The sequence below is a fragment of the Spinacia oleracea genome, chromosome 6 (assembly GCF_020520425.1).
Source record: "Spinacia oleracea cultivar Varoflay chromosome 6, BTI_SOV_V1, whole genome shotgun sequence".
Classification (NCBI taxonomy): Eukaryota; Viridiplantae; Streptophyta; class Magnoliopsida; order Caryophyllales; family Amaranthaceae; genus Spinacia; species Spinacia oleracea.
Window position 1 is genome coordinate 135,128,947 of NC_079492.1, and position 17,448 is coordinate 135,146,394.

Here is a 17,448-nt window from a genome sequence, read left to right on the forward strand (position 1 = left end):
AATATACACCCGCAAAGTAGAGATTGAGGGTTCGGGGGACTGTAACTACCGAGAGGAGTACTCGCTCTTCGATAACTCCAGAGGCAGGATATCCTTACTAGCTCAGCATAAATAATTGAAGGGACATGCGTTAACTATTAAACTAATCTGAGTTGATTTTAGCAATATGCAACATATAATACTAATTCGATCGTGATTATCTGATTTAAGTAGCATTAAGGGACCTAGCATGATAATCCGATTTCCCAAAAATATTATATTTGTTAGGCGTGATAGAACAATCAAATTAGGTTAGTTTAACAGTTCATAAAAAGGGCGAGGAAAGCAGTTAAATCATCGAAAAGGGACACATTACGACGCACCCTTGAGAGGTGCGTCACGGTTCTCAGAAAACTAACCACTTTGACTTTGCTATTTCTCCTTTTTATTTAACGAATCTCGATTATGGGACAGGATACATTCTGTTCGATTTATGGATCGATTGCGACAGAACGCGTGAACAGTTTCGCAGCGAGAGGCTTAGGCTAAAGGGATTTAGAGTCAATACTCAGAATATATTATGTGTTGTTGTGTGTTTTTCACGTCGAAACTAGGGGCCTATTTATAGGGAAGAGTTCGTGGAAAGATAGAATTGCAGAGTTCTAATCCGCAAAGAGTTAGGAAAAGAGACGTACCCAGGTACTTTCAGCGCCCAGGCATGGGCGCCGAAGATTTCGGCGCCCAGAGCCAGGCGTTGAAAATAGGGTCTGGGCAGTTTTGTTTTGTCAGATTCGGATTCCTAAAATCCGTAGAGTCTGAGATTAATTCGAGTCTTTTAGCGCGTATCAATTTTGTGACGGAATGCGTCTGGGCCCGTTACGAACTCTAGGCTCGTTAGGATTTTAATTAATACGTAACTCTTATTTCCGAATCCTATTAGGAATAGGATTCTCGCGGTTTTCTATCTCATTTAGGATTTATGTTGGAATGCAACACCTAATTCTGACAGGTTTCTATCTTTTATGATTTGCCACTTTTAGAAGCTACCCTTTTACGGCAGTTACTATTTTTAGCAGGTTTCCATAAATAGCAGGTTTCGGGTGAAATGAAATGGGGAATCGAGATTCGTTTATTTTATAGGAGATGCATTGTCAAGTGGAGTTTTTATGCTTTCATCATCGAACCTTTCCCTTGCGGGAATGGGGACAAAAGTAGGTGTCTACAAAGGCCCTATTTATAGAAAAGGGTTCGTGGAAAGATAGAATTGCAGAACTCTAATCCACGAGGAATTAGGAAAAAACACGTACCAGGTATTTTCAGCGCCCAGGGCTGGGCGCCGAAGATTTCGGCGCCCAGCTCTGGGCGTTGAAAATAGGATCCAGGCAATTTCAGCGCCCAGGGCTGGGCGTTGAAATTACTGTTTGGGTCGTTTCTTTGTCAGATTCGGACTCTTAGAATCCGGAGTGTATGAGACTTAATCGAGTCTTTTAGTGCGTATTAATTTTATGACGGAATGCGTCTTGGCCCGTTACGAACTCTAGGCTCGTTAGGATTTCGATCAATACGTAACTCTTATTTTCGAATCGTATTAGGAATAGGATTCTCTCACAGTTTCTATCTCATTTAGGATTTATGTTGGAGTGCAACACCTAATTCTGACAGGTTTCTATCTTTTATGACTTGCCACTTTTAACAGCTGCCCATTACGGCAGTTACTAATTTTAGCAGGTTTTCATAAATAGCAGGTTTCTATAAATAGCAGGTTTCGGGTGAAATGAAAAGGGGAATTGAGATTCGTTATTTTATAGGAGATGCGTTGTCAAGTGGAGATTTACGTTTTCATCATCGAACCTTCCCTTTCGGGAATGGGGACAAAAGTAGGTGTCTACAGTTAGCCCCCACTTTGTCTGAGTCTTGGAATAAGACGATGGTCAAAGTACTAGACGGAGTGCGTCACACAAGCCATGGTGACCTGCTTTTGCGAGGGTCTCACGAGCCCCCGAGTGATAACATTTGACTTAAGGGTCATCACTTGAAGTGTCGACATATCCCTCACGTGTCATTGGGATTTGTCAACGGATAATATAGAAACTTCCTCACTTTGTCATTGGAAGGATCTAAAGGTGCGCAGAAACTCCCTCACTTTGTCATTGGGAGTAGCTACAGATGTTTTCGAAATCAAAGCTATAAGTGTAATTGATGGGTCTGGCCAAGCCCAACCACGAGGTAAAAAATGTTTTTAACGATTCTCATTTTCAGGGCTAGCTAAACGAGAAAACCCCCTTGTTTTTATGGGACGTAAAACGAAGGAAAATCCAGCACATCGCTCTTTTTTGGAAAAAACGGAAAACCAATCCTTTAATTTTTGGAAAAAGGGAAAACCGATCACATCGTTCTTTTTTGGAAAAACAGAAAACCAATCCTTTTATTTTTGGAAAAAGGGAAAACCGATCACATCGTTCTTTTTTGGAAAAACGGAAAACCAATCCTTTAATTTTTGGAAAAAGGGAAAACCGATCCTTTAATTTTTGGAAAAAGGGAAAACCGATAAAGGTTATCACTGCAGCGACTAAGGACCTGCGCGGTTAGTGACGCAGACCCCGCCGGCTAAAGATGGCGAGCCTGTCCGCTAAGGGTGGACACCCCGTCCGATAGAAGTGGACGAATCTATTTTTGAAATTTTGAAAATAAGGACCTACGCGGCTTGTGACGTAGACCCCGCCGGCTAAAGATGGCGAGCCTGTCCGCTAAGGGTGGACGCCCGTCCGAAAAAGTGGACGAATCTTGTTTTTGAAATTTGTTTGTGCTTTTGAAAATAAGGACCTACGCGGCTTGTGACGTAGACCCCGCCGGCTAAAGACGGCGAGCCTGTTTTGAATTTGAAGATTTTATTTTTCGAAAACTGAGGACCTGCGCGGCTAGTGACGCAGACCCCGCCCGCTGAAGGTGGGCGAGCCCTGTCCGCTAAGGGTGGACGCCCCTGAATTCGTCTTTTCGTGGTTCGTGGCGCGATCTTGCCTGATTGAGGTGGGCAAGTCGTGATTTCTTTTGAGAATTTCTTTTATTCATTCTTGCAGGAGCGAATTCTTTCGAGGGATGCTCGGGTTTAGTTATAACCTGAATGTGGGTTGACAACGTGCTTAGACGGACCATTGTCTTGTGGTCATCATCTTTCATGGTTTTGAGCTAGTCTTTACGGCTCAATCTTGCCACTACCTGGGTCCTTGATTAGGGGACTATGTATAAGCATCAATGGCGACCTTTGTCTTGAGGTCGTAAACCGGTTTTATTTTTTGAGACATCCAAACACGGGACTTTGTACAGCGTAGTCTGGGAATATTGTTTTTACTTTGCATAATATATATTTTCTTTCGAGCCTCCAAACATTCGTGCTTGACGGTCATTTCTTGTCAAAGAGGTTCCTTGGGGATACGCATTCCGTAATGTCCTTGATCGTGTTTGGGATTGTGCTCGTAAGTGCGAGCGATCTTTGTAGTGGTGTGCTACTCTTTAACAAAGCCGTGAGGTGCGACTTTCAGTAAAGAAATCGGCAATTTTCAAGTCGAATGAACATGGCAGGGCCCTATAGAAGTCAGAGCTGTTTTTTTTTTTTGGGTCTGGGATCATTTTCGGCGCCCTTGCCTGGGCGTTAAATATTTCGGCGCCCAGCACTAGGCGCTGAAAATAATTTCTGGTGAGGTTTCTTGATGACACAGTTGGCCTCTTGTTCGTTCGTTTTTCTTTTTTTCTTTTGGACGCGTTCGTAAACGTTCGATACTTAGAAAAGATGATATGTATGTGCGAACGAGCGTTCATAGAATGGCCGTGGTATGCGGTCCATTAATCAGTTTGCTTGAATTGTTTCATTTTTTTTCGAGCAACGACTGATTTTGAATAGTTTGCTTAGAAGTTTGATAGGGTTCAGGCCCATTCATGAAGTGGGCTCAAACATCGTGCCCTTTCGATTGTTCAAACATTTGCTTCGAGATTTTTTTTATTTTGCTATGGTTGTTTCGTAGCTTGGAGCCCCCAAGTGTGCATGTTGGGATGCTTTCCTTTTGGCGTACGATTTTTGTAGGTTCTTTCGAGAAAGATGCCTTGGGGTTTCGCTCGTGTAGGTGCGAGCGATCCCTTCCGTGGTAGGTAATATTTTGCTACCTTTAATCCTTAATGTAGAAGTCGTGTGGCTTGCATTTTGAATTTGGGCGATAAGTAGTCTTTGCCTCTTTACACGTGCTCTTGGTCGTGCCTACATTAGTGCAATATGCCTTACTCTCGTTTTTTAGACTTGCACCGCGGGATGGCTGAACTTATGGTGCGACGTAGGCTTGTGTGGCCTAACAACATGTATTAGAACATTTCTCCAGGTGTTGGGATATCATTGCATTAGAGTACTTCATCACGCCTCGTTTAGGTGTTCGAGCAAGTGTAGCACCTTCCGCGTGGGTATGCACGGTTTATTACTTCGTTCGATGCGATGATTCATAGGTGTTTCTTTCTTATTTTTATATCTGGGCAAAACTTGGCTAGCAGAAAGAATCAGCGCCCAGGCTGGGGCGTTAAAGATATCGGCGCCCAGCTCTGGGCGTTGAAAATGATTTCTGGGTATATTTTGACAGTTCTTATCCTTGATTTTTTTTTCTTTTGTTTTCTCTTTGGAACGAGGTAGACTGTGTAACGGGCGCTTGTAGGGCGAGCGTTATGTGCAGTAGTTTGATCGGAGTTTTGGTGACTCGCGATTTTCAGTTACCCTTGTTAGTGGGGTGACTTTATATATTCTAAGTAGTGCTTAGAATTTGGGAGGGGTTGTAGCCATTCTAAGGTTCGTTTTACACGATTAAAGCTTAGGATTGTGCCCCTATGACGTGTGTATAGCATTAACGTCGAGAATTTGCGATAAAATCATCATCTCGAGCATTTTTAGAGTGATTTTCTCAAGCCTCCAACTGTAGCTACGGGATTGGCTTGGTGCTATAATGCCTTGCATACGTTTTTGTGCATTCATGATGACATGGATCATGAATAGTTTGAACCAGACTCGTTTAGTGCAAGGTACGTTCGAGTAGTGATCTGCTACTTCTCTTGTAAATGTCGTATTGTGCGACATTGCCATGGTCAAGGTAATCACATGTTGAAGGGTGCCTTGACCAAAAGCTAGGTGCCTTTCTTTACCCATAATCATATTTAGAAATATCTTTGACTCACTTGCAAAACGCATACTTAGATTAAACCAATGACACTTTATTATGTTCGAAGAAGCCTTTGAAAATTATTTGAAATCCGAGTCCTACTGTGTACAATCCGAGGTGTCCTAAGTAGGTTGACTTATAGAAGGGTTCGTACAGGATTACATGAGTGAATCAAAATACTGTTCCAATTTTGGAATGCTGTCTAAGGATTTGCTGGAAGCCAGGGTGCAGGTGTCAAGATATTACTTGTGCCTGTTTGGCATATGCTTTTAGGCTTTTAGGGCCATCTTTTCCAGAATTGCGGGAATATAAACCGTTTTCTAATTGACTTAGATTTACTTGGTGTATGTCTGCACAAAAGGTCAAGGTATACTTAGTTCTTTCCCTAGCTCTTTCATTTCAATTTTTTAGCCCCCAGTTGCTGTTATGTCTTCCCATTAATGATGTTTCAGATTTCGATTTTAGATGCCCGTGTTACATGTCTGAGTAGGGTGAGCCTCGGTTAAATGCCAAGTCCTATTGACAATGTCTTATTTTTTCCAAAGGGGATTAGCAAGCATTTGAATTACCATGAACGGGTGCCCTGAGTTCGAAAGAACGATGGGGTGATGCCGTAGAACAATCCTCTTTATTGCAAGCTTACTGCCTTTACTACTTGTCGGCGACTATGACTGTGTCTAGGGGTGAAATAAGGTCTTTAAGCGAACGACTATGTCTAGTGGTGAAAGAAGGTCTTTAAGTGAGTTAGTTCGCTTTAGGGAGGGTCAGGTCGAGTATTTTAGAGGTCATGGACGCTTGCGCTAGCCCCCATCAATTGAGGCAAAGCGGTCTTTTGAGTCTTGGCTAAGTGCCTAGGTGTGTGAATGCTCCTTCTGGCAAGGGTACGTGCCCTTTATTATTTTTCGATGTGTGCTCATTTTGGCATCTTGACGACTTGGATTCTTTCTTTGACTTAAATTTTTCTTTCGACTTGGATTGCAAGTAATTAAATTTCAATAAGGGACTCTATTTCTTATTCTTGTTATTCTATAGGCTCTAACATTTTTGCAAATTGGTTGGACCGAATCATGGATTTCCTACGTATCCGCCTTAAATAGATTTAATTTGGAATCAGGTCTTGCGTAGTTCTTAGCCTAGAAAATGGCTTCTTAGAATGCCGATTTTAAACAAGTACGTTCTGAGGTGGAAACATATTATTTGAAACGGTAGAGTAAGTGAAGTTTATTATTATTTTAATCTGCTGCCTTGTTGTAAGCCAAAAATTTGTTTTATATTTTTTTGAGTACATGTATTTCTTTGGTGGTACGTATGTCTGAATACGTGTTGTACCCCCCCCAAGTGTTCGTTATTGTTCCGTGTATGTGCGGATAAAATGACGAGCACTTCTGGACAAATTTTAGCAAGCAGAGAGATTCAGCGCCCAGGCAGGGGCGCTAAAGATTTCGGCGCCCAGCTATGGGCGCTGAAGATGACTTCTGGGAGGATCTTTTTTGGTGCGCTAAATGCTTCTTTCTTTTTAGACTAACTTTAGAGGCGCTTTGTAAAGTTTCTTTTTATTATTTTTTTGTACTTTTCATTTGTCTTCATTTTTTATTCGTGACTCAAGACGGTTTGAAAGATGGGTTGAATGCGATAGGATAATTTGTACAGGTATTGGTCAAGCATGAGGATTACATCTGTTAGGACTCACAATTTGCAGCCTCGAGCTAGTGTCATGAATTTACATCAACCAAGGCTAATGAGTAGCATGGGGACGGCTCAAGGGTATATCAACAGGATGTATTCAAACAAGTTATATGGTCATTATGCTAATGGTGTCAATAGCCGTACGTGGTTTGCAGTTGACAACAAGTTCAAGAGCAAGAGTCGAGGTAATGGTTTCTTGAGTTATGGCAATGAGAACATGGATGGGTTAAATGAGCTGAACAGGGATCCCAGAGCGAAGGCGTCTAAGAGCATAAGGATTGAAAAGGGTAGACATCGTAGAATTTTATGATTTGGATTGGTTGACTCAATTCTTTTCCTTCGTTTACTTGGGTAAATTTCGCACTTTGGGAGGTACGGGCTAAGTATTTCATGGCTCGCTCTTTTCGCTCTCCCTTTTCTCTTTCTTTTTTTCTTTTTGCTTGGGATTTTTCCCCAACATAAATCCTTCAAAAATTTTTATTTGGGCTAAAAGGTAGATGGTTGTGGTCTTTGAGTCACGAGGCGAGACTGAGTGAGCCTCGTTTGGTAGGCCTATAGTGGACCTTTAATTTTAGTGGGTCTAGGGTGGACCTTTAATTTTAGTAGGCCTAGGGTGAACCTTTTAAATTGTCTTACTTTGCAAGCGTATTTAGTGGTTTCTTAAAATGTGCAAATAGCGTAGATTCAAAATGTTATTTTTACCTTATTGAAATTTAACGAAAGAATTACATCGAAAATAATTTTTTGCTTCTTTTCATATTCCAGTTTTCGGGATTTAATGGGAAGTTGTGATTTAGACTCAAATTTTCATTAATCTTTCTGATTATAACCCGTGTATGAATATAAGGAGGTGGCCTACCCTCAAAATAATGACGTGGCGTAAGCCTATAATACTTGACCAAGCAACTCTCAGACTTAGGCTAATTGGACCATAACTTTCGTTGGTTGACACTTTAGATTTTAACCCTTGGGTGTTCATTTGTCATGTGCCATTTTGCTTAATGTTGGCAAGGTAGTTAGTTGGGGAGATCGAATTTTTTTATTTTTGCAAGACTAGAATCATTAGTGCGGCTTCCCTCTTAGTGTGTATTGCTTTACCCCAATGGTAGCCTTATGGTATGCCGATTTGGGTATTTTCATGGTTCGTCATGTTGCATTCATGGAAAATCTTTTAGTCCATACTTAAGAGTATTTCAAGGAGCGAGTGGCTCGAGAGGACTATGATAGTCGTGACCCAATGTGATCTTGAGCCTTGAGGCCATTAATTTTTTTCTTGCCAATGGTATTGACACCTTAGGTTCACTTTGGGGGTTGTGCGACTATGGAGGAATGATTTTCAGAATGTGACTGTTTCCATTTTGCAAATACTATAATATATTCTTTTTATTGGTGAGAGAGGGTATTGAGGCCGTAAACTCTTAACAAGGGACGACAATTACATATGGGTGCTTATTGATTTAAATGTTAGGAAGGGAGACTCAATATGGTTTAACCTTTTGACTTGCAGAACGACACTAAGAATTAGGACCGATTCTATGGATAAGACAACTAAGACTTAGGATTTAGATTGTACTTTGGCATAGCCTAGTCTAGACTCGGATTTACTTATTTTTTCATTTGAACATTATTTTCCCTTGAAGACTCTATTCGAACATTATTTTTTGAATACTTTGCCCATGTGACATTCAAGGTAATTTAATTAGTATGCTCGGTTTTGGTGCCGAACATTGTCATCATAGGAGGCCTAACAACGACACAAAGAGTTATTTTATTTTTTACAAGTCGCTTTTAGAATCGAGTGCCTTTTCATACGCCCTCGCAGCAATTTTTTTCGAAAAGTTTTTTTTTTGCTACGTATATATTTTTTTATGCGCGGGCACCGAGGCTGCTGCGCCTGACCAGAAGGCCAAGCAGCAACTTCGGCGCCCAGCGTCGGGCGTGAGAAATTCTGGCGCCCAGCCAGGGGCGTTGAAAATGCGTCCCTGGCTGGTTCTCGTTTTCTGTTTGCGTCTACTTTTGTTTATGCGACTTCGATTTTGCGTGCTTGCCTAATAACGTCCTTTACGCGTCGTGCAGCGTTTGTGGGATTCGTTACAGGCCGTCCCGAGCGTCGCTTATTTTTGTGGCGATCGTTCGGGTTTGCGGAACACGTATTTCGGTATAACTCTTTGGCAAATTGGTTTATGAATGTTTGGGCAATTTTTTTTAGGTCGTTGGTTTGCTAACATTGTTTGTTACACAATCACATATTTCGCTACACATTACTCATTACATCATGAAGCAATAATAATATGCCATGTAGTTTATGATAGGCTTCTATGGGTAGTTTTTGCGACTGGCTTGGTACCGCTTCTATCTTAGATCCAACACATGCCCCGGTCGAGGTAGTGTCTTCAGCAGACGAATTTCGCTCAAGAGGCCAACCCGCAAGTGCAAGCCAAGGGGGCATGCAGGCGAAAGGGACCTAATGGGCGAGCGATTGGGTTTGGGACGGGTGTACTACTAGCGAAAGCGCCGAGTGGACAACATTCGAAGCGTATGCACCCCCTGGTTGGCGATGGGTATCCTTAGTCCCAACTCCCAAGATGAAACACCAAGGGAGCCAAGATTCATTATGCGGTTCTGTCCGTTCACATTAATATGCTGATTTTTAGGTCGTCCCAACTTGATTGGGAAATAAACACGGGGTAGGATCGTTTCACCCTTCGGCTATTTTGATTACCTACAAGCACGAGTATTTCCTTCACTATCCCCAGTGGAGTCGCCACTGTGAGGGGGTCGAAAAAGCACAAGGCTAATGCGTGACCTCGTCCCTCGTGGGTGTGACGCTTCTTTTTGTCAAATCAAGTGTAATTGGATTTCCTGTGAGTTTACACCCAATTGACTAGTAATATAGGAGTCGTCATTCAGTTTTTAACGACAATGAGAAAAACTGACAAAACCCGGTTATCGTGGCATAAAGGGAGTGCAATTATGTTTGACCACGACGGCCGTAGGTTCCCTTGTGATCCCTGGTGGTGGGGATCGCTCAACGTACACCCGCAGGGTAGAGATTGAGGGTTCGGGGGACTGTAACTACCGAGAGGAGTACTCGCTCGTCGATAACTCCAGAGGCAGGATATCCTTACTAGCTCAGCATAAATAATTGAAGGGACATGCGTTAACTATTAAACTAATCTGAGTTGATTTTATCAATATGCAACATATAGTACTAGATCGAACGCGATTATCTGATTTAGATTGTTTTAAGGGACCTAGCATGATAATCCAATTTCCCAAAAATATCATATTTATTAAGCCTGATCGAACAATCAGATTTTAGTAAGTTTAACAGTTCATAAAAGGGCGAGGAAAGCAATTAAACCATGGAAAAGGGACACATTACGACGCACCCTTGAGAGGTGCGTCACGGTTCTCAGAAAACTAACCACTTTGACTTTGCTATTTCTCCTTTTATTTAACGAATCTCAAATTATGGGACGGGATACGTTCTGTTCAATTTATGGATCGATTGCGACAGAACGCGTGATCAGTTTTGCAGCGTGAGGCTTAGGCTTAGGGGTTTAGAGTCAATACTCAGAATATAATTGTGTGTTGTTTTCACGTCGAACTTAAGGCCCTATTTATAGAAAAGAGTTCGTGGAAAGATAGAATTGCAGAACTCTAATCCACGAGGAATTAGGAAAAAACATGTACCAGGTATTTTCAGCGCCCAGGCCTGGGCGCCGAAGATTTCGGCGCCCAGCTCTGGGCGTTGAAAATAGGATCCAGGCAATTTCAGCGCCCAGGGCTGGGCGTTGAAATTGCTGTTTGGGCCGTTTCTTTGTCAGATTCGGACTCTTAGAATCCGGAGTGTATGAGACTTAATCGAGTCTTTTAGTGCGTATTAATTTTATGACGGAATGCGTCTGGGCCCGTTACGAACTCTAGGCTCGTTAGGATTTCGATCAATACGTAACTCTTATTTTCGAATCGTATTAGGAATAGGATTCTCTCGCAGTTTCTATCTCATTTAGGATTTACGTTGGAGTGCAACACCTAATTCTGACAGGTTTCTATCTTTTATGACTTGCCATTTTTTACAGCTTCCCATTACGGCAGTTACTATTTTTAGCAGGTTTCCATAAATAACAGGTTTCTATAAATAGCAGGTTTCGGGTGAAATGAAAAGGGGAATTGAGATTCGTTATTTTATAGGAGATGCGTTGTCAAGTGGAGATTTACGTTTTCATCATCGAACCTTCCCTTTCGGGAATGGGGACAAAAGTAGGTGTCTACATTGGGCCAAATTTATAACTAAAGTTGTTGTTTTGCGTTGTCCAAAGCTCGTAAATTCTTAAAAAAAAATCGTGTCGGGCCGAGGATTCTGCCCAAACCCGGTAATTATTTGGAACGGGCCAGCGGGCCAGGCCCATGTTGATCATCGCTAAAACAAAGTAATTGCTTGTTGGTTCAGTGGTGATTGGGGCTGAACTTGGTAGGGGGAACCCATGTCCGATCCCCCGCAACAACAATTGGGAGGGGACTGGAACCTAACCACCCAGAACTCGCCCCGAATCCGGATTAGCCCTAAGGGTGAGCCGGATGCTAACACCAAAAAACAAAGTAATTTATAATTCGAGAAAAAAATGAAAAAAGTAAACAGAAAATGTTAATTTCGAAATTGACATATATTCCGTACAAATTAGAAACAATAATACAACATATTAAATTCAAAAGATCTAGAACATAAATTTAAAGGCAAATGTAAAAATTAATACATAAACCATCAATAATTTAGTTGGGTGAAATAAGATAAATTAAGTTTGATGATGTGGCATGATTTGATTGGAGGAATAAAAAGTGGAGTCTTAAGTGAGTCTTGAGTGAGTCTTGAATTTTCAAACTCACTTCAAGACTTGGTGTAGTATTTTACCACATTATTTCAGGATTTAGGCTTGAGACTCACCTCGAAACTCCCTTCAAAACTAGGAATAAACTCACCCTTACAAAAGAAAACCAGTTACATAGACATAAACGAGGAAGTCCAAATACATGCCAGGCATGTATTTGCAAAAACATGCCAACTCCAAATAAAAAGGTAAATCTAAATGGTAAATATTTTTGGGGGGAAATGTAAAACGGTATTGTACACTTATAAAACGGGGTGCTGACTTGGCATTGCTGAGTTGGCAATTCATTAGAAAAATGGTATTGGTATTACAAAAATGGTACTAAACTTTTTCTAAATGAAATTCATTTTCCTTAAATGGTACTCGTTTTGTACTAAATTTTATAAAGTGGTATTAATATCACAAAAATGGTGCTAAATATTTTAAAATGGTATTCATATTACAAAATTGGCAGTAACGGGATCTAAGTTGGCAAACGGGGTTGACTATTCAACCATTTCAAAATGGCTAAGAAATTACAAACAAGCCCATAGCATGTATTTCATAATACATGCCTGGCTGCGATTTTGACGCCCTCGACATAAACATAGTGAAAGACTGAAAGGTAGGAAGTGAGTGTTGGTTCGAAACACTGTCGTCCTGTCACGTGGCATAACTTGGTTAGGCCGGCACCGCCCTTATTCTACAGATTTGGAGAGAGAAATAGGTGTTACGTTGTCAGACATCATTAATCAGTCTTTTCTTGTGTTTTCCTTCTAAAAGATATTTTTTGGCACTACTACTTTCTCCAAAATGGTTCACTGGATTTTGGCCCTGTTTTTTTTCAAAGCTCGATAAATCTGTATGGAATATTGGAATTTAACTTATTAAGACTAAATTAATTGGATTATAGAGCTAAATTAAACTACATTGAAGTGAACTCATTAGACAAATGTTAATTAAAAATTAAAAGCAAATCCAAAATAATACGATCTTGCAACAAACATCATAAAAAATAACGGTCATCGTTTATTGATTGAAACTTTTCAATTAAGATGGATTAAATTAGCATTCCTTGTTCAAATTTACAACCCAAATCACTTAGTTACTAATCTACTTTGGAATTGTCTTAATTATAGCAATGTGGGGATTGCTTAATGTTGACAGTGGATTTGTGATTAAATGATTCAACGGTCACTAAGTTTTCACAAAATTGGCAATCGCAATTTAAGGATAGTTAAAGTGTTAGTCGCTACGTAGTATTGGGAGAAATCGATCAACAACGAACTAAATCGCCATGAAATTGTAAACCAATCACAATATAAGAACAATTAAAGTATTTGTAGCTAGGTACGTAGTAATGGGAGAAATTAGTAACAAAACTTTCATGATATTTTCAATCACAATTGGGATAGTTAAAGGTTAGTAGCCATATAATGACGGGAAAAAAAATATGTCACTAAACGGCGATGATTACTAATCTTTCATTAAATTGTCACAACTATAATGGGTATCCGTATCATGTAGGGCTGACATCTATCACAAAATTGTGGTAGTAAAATTTTCTTGACGAGCTAAGTTTAACGGATCCAAATAATCACTGTCACTATAGCCTTTTGGTACCGAATCAAGATGACCATTGACAAAATTTCCTGTCACTAAAAGGCCCAATTGTTTAAGGTGAAATTTTTAACCTGTTTAATTAATCAGAATTACTTGAATCCAACTTAAATCTTAAACGAGGTAGGTTATAGTTGGACATCCCAATTCGAAATAACCCGCCATAATTATAAAACGGAGGTAGTACTTTATTGTTGGAAAAATAAATTAAAACTAGATCCGATTCCTCACTAAGGTCTTGAACGGGATATTTTTAATTTTTTACCATGAGTTACCTTAATCCATTGTAAAGAAAAAGAGGCCATTATTTTGGTCAAAATCCCGATCACCCGACCCAACCTCTGATCACCTCTAAATCTATAAAACTAAATTTTAGCCTGTGCATCGATTCTATTAAATTGTTAAGTTAAAATAAAACTGTTATATATATATATATATATATATATATATATATATATATATATATATATATATATATATATATATATATATATATATATATATATATATATATATATATATATATATATATATATATCAACTGATATTTTATATATTAGATTAAATAAGTACTTGATGTTGGATTGAATTTCATTATAGATTTTTTAAAAAAATTGTTAGAGTGATTGATTTTGGATAGAGTTGTATATACGTAGTATTCGTAAGCTCACAATCGACATGAACATGGAAATACAAAACCCCCACATCAAATACAAAAACACAGAAAATTGAACATTCGCGTTGAATGATTTAACCACTAGTCTAACATCATGCAACTAATTACTACCAGTCATTTGACATTCCGAGCAACAAAGAATCAAACTAATTTAGGACCGAAAGTGTAGGTCTTGCAAGTCATGGGAGCTATTGGTCTTCTCGCAGCCTACTACTAAGCGCTTGACAACCACCAGAGTCGCAGAACAGCTTACCCAAGACATAAAAATCAAATTTAGCATCCTACAATCATTTCATCAGATGCATAAAATTAATACCCCAATCACCAAAACGTCACAACTGTGAACTACAAACTCAATCAAGCTATTGACACATAACCAAATCGATAAAATTAGAGGAATTGATTTACTAAATTCAAGAAAATGTTGGAAATTTCCCAACTTTTGTTTGGCAATTTCATGTACAATTGATCAATATAAACCCTAATTTCGGTGAATGTACTATACATAAAATTAGGGAATAGCCAATATTCTCCGAGGAAAAAAAATAGAAAAATCATGAAGAACATATAACCTAATCTAGAAGTTCCACATCAATACAAAAAACACCAAGTGCAGAAATACAATTTCAGTTGAATCATACAATTCACCGATAAACCAACACAATTTATCATCAAATTCTTTAAAAAACTCATAGGAAAGAATTAACCAAATAAATAAATACCTTTCTTTAAGAGATTGATCGAAATGATAACGAGAAGTTGAGTTAATGAGAGGAGGAAGGATGAGTTAGACTGGAGACTGAAGAGAAACATACAGACTCAAGATATTATCTTCCTTTCAATAAAACACAACTGATCTAAGATATGTTTCCAATACACTTCGTCCCTTCTCAAACGCTAAAGAAAACATCGACAAAGAGCGAGAACGCGCTGACGATGGTGGTGGAGGCAAGGAGAAGCCTCACCGGCGGCATCATGAGACACGTTTGAGCTTTCATGTCGTACCCTGAGATAAAGAGGAGAGAGAAAATGAGGATAGAGAAAACTTGGCCCGAAGATTAATGGAGATTTAGGGATAGCCATTTCTGTTTTTTTTAAAATAATTTATTTTTCAATTACCAAAGGCAGTTTAGTCTTTTTTAAGGGGGACATGCACCAAAAGTGTGATTACGTTATTGCCCCTCAGCTCTTCATAGAGATGTTGTCAATTTCCTAAATACTCATACTTCTATAATTAATTCCATCACTTTACCACAATCATAACAGCCGTATTACATTTGGAGAAATTATTGGATATGCCTTCCGGACCAAAACAAGAGGAGCACTCTTCCGTTTCGTTATGTAATCTTGTGAATCGTGTTAATTTAGTTTGTGTAATGGTCTATAAAAGTCTTAGTTTGTGGTATATAATTGTGTAATGACTCTTTATTCTATGTAATATTAAGCCTATATATATTTTAAAAAAAAAGGAGAAATAATGAACTAAAACTTGCCTTCGTCGAACCAAATAGAACATACTTTTCGTATTCAACTAATATTTAATACATCCTCATTCGGCCAAGACATCAATCATTGTTAAAATTGAAGTTATATGGTGCGTGAGTGGCTGTGGAAATAAAACAACCAGCTCAAAGATGGACATTTTATTTTGTCTGTTGCTGGTGGACAGTTGGTCATGCCCACCCCTTCCATATTCACTCGACACGTTGTAATTACCAACTTCATACTAATTAGTTAATTAGCCTTTACAAAAAAAAAGTTAATTAGCCTTCACAAAATAAACCTAATCAATCAACCCAAATCCTTTTATGAGACAAGCATATTGGCTTGAGAAATACTTCAATTCGTACGTACTCTAGAAATTAAATTACACATGCAAGTTACACACAGACACACTTATACATTATGGAATTATGAAGCTTAGCTTAAATGGAATAATTCTATTTAATTTTCTTGGTCCGTTTGTGTTGTAGTTATTCTATAATCTTACTCCATTGAGGTTGTAAATAAGATGCGAGTAGGGTTTTTTTGGGACAGTCATACACATAAAATCGCTATATACGTTATGATTAGAAAGAACGGAGTATAACTATACTTAGTTGAGTATAATTATTGAACATAACTATTTGCTCACCATTTGTAATTATTTCCTTAGAAAATATAACTATTTGGTATAAAGTTGGTATGTACAAGTTTTTGTAATATGATGCAATCTTTATACTCCGTAATAAGGCCACGATAAGTCGATAACTATACAAATTGTACCGTCCTTATAAACAGTACAAGAAAAATTATTATGAAGTATTATAACAAGCTAGATTTCCCGTCACAACATCAATTATGACAGGATAATTTACCATAATCCCGTTATGAATTGGGTCATCTATACCTAGTCTATACCTAGTATTTAAAAAGCAAAACCATAAATCTATAGATAACATGTGGCATCTCCTTTTTTCATACATCATTTTTTGACATGTGGCATCCCTTTTTTAATTCATCATTTTGACTCTAGCACCTTTTCCACTTCATATTTTCCATTCAACATCTATTTACAATTTTAATTCATATATCATTATTCAATCTTTTCCAATTCATCTCTTTCTTTAACACTTAATATTAATTTCATCATTCAATTTAATTTTATGAAGTATATTCTTTTAACCTTCAAATTTCTCACCTCTTTTAAATCATATATTCCTACTCAAATACAAGCTAGCCCTCCAAAAAAAATCACTAACTGTCCGTTCTTGGAACGGACTTAAGAGCTAATTATAATTAACTAGTGCTACCGCACAAGGCAATTGAAAGAGGGTTGTTAGCAGATTTCATGGGCTTAATTATGACGGGTCCAAATACATTGTCATATGGTTTTCACAAAAGGTGGATTTGAGCCTGTAATCAATGGACTTGTTTTTTTATAGTAATATACGGAGTATACATTAATTTCAATTGATAAAAATAGTAAAAGATATGATGAAAGCATGACGCTAAAGATGATTTGAAACTGATAATGCCAAATATATGCATAAAATGACAAAGGTCATAATTAAAATCGGCAAACAATATAAGCCGATCGTTCTCCCAAATCTAAAAGGGAAGTTGATAGTAAAAAACCGAAAAGTCGTACATAAACTAGTTTTAAGCTAAAGTCCAATTGATTCAAATTCCCTAGTTAGAAGGTAATTGTTTTAGGTGATGATTCAATTCCAAAGTCGATAATAGTCACAAACTTATGCATGCAACGTAAGAGTGAGTTGCATGTCTTGGACTTACTCAATTCATTCTTTTGTCTCAATTTGATAATTAGGCGGCAAAATATTTAATTAGAGTATTATAATAAAGTTAAATGACATTAATTTCAAAAGGGGCTACCGTTATATATATTGTTGATTGAGTGGATTTTCCAACTTAATGAGTTTGACAA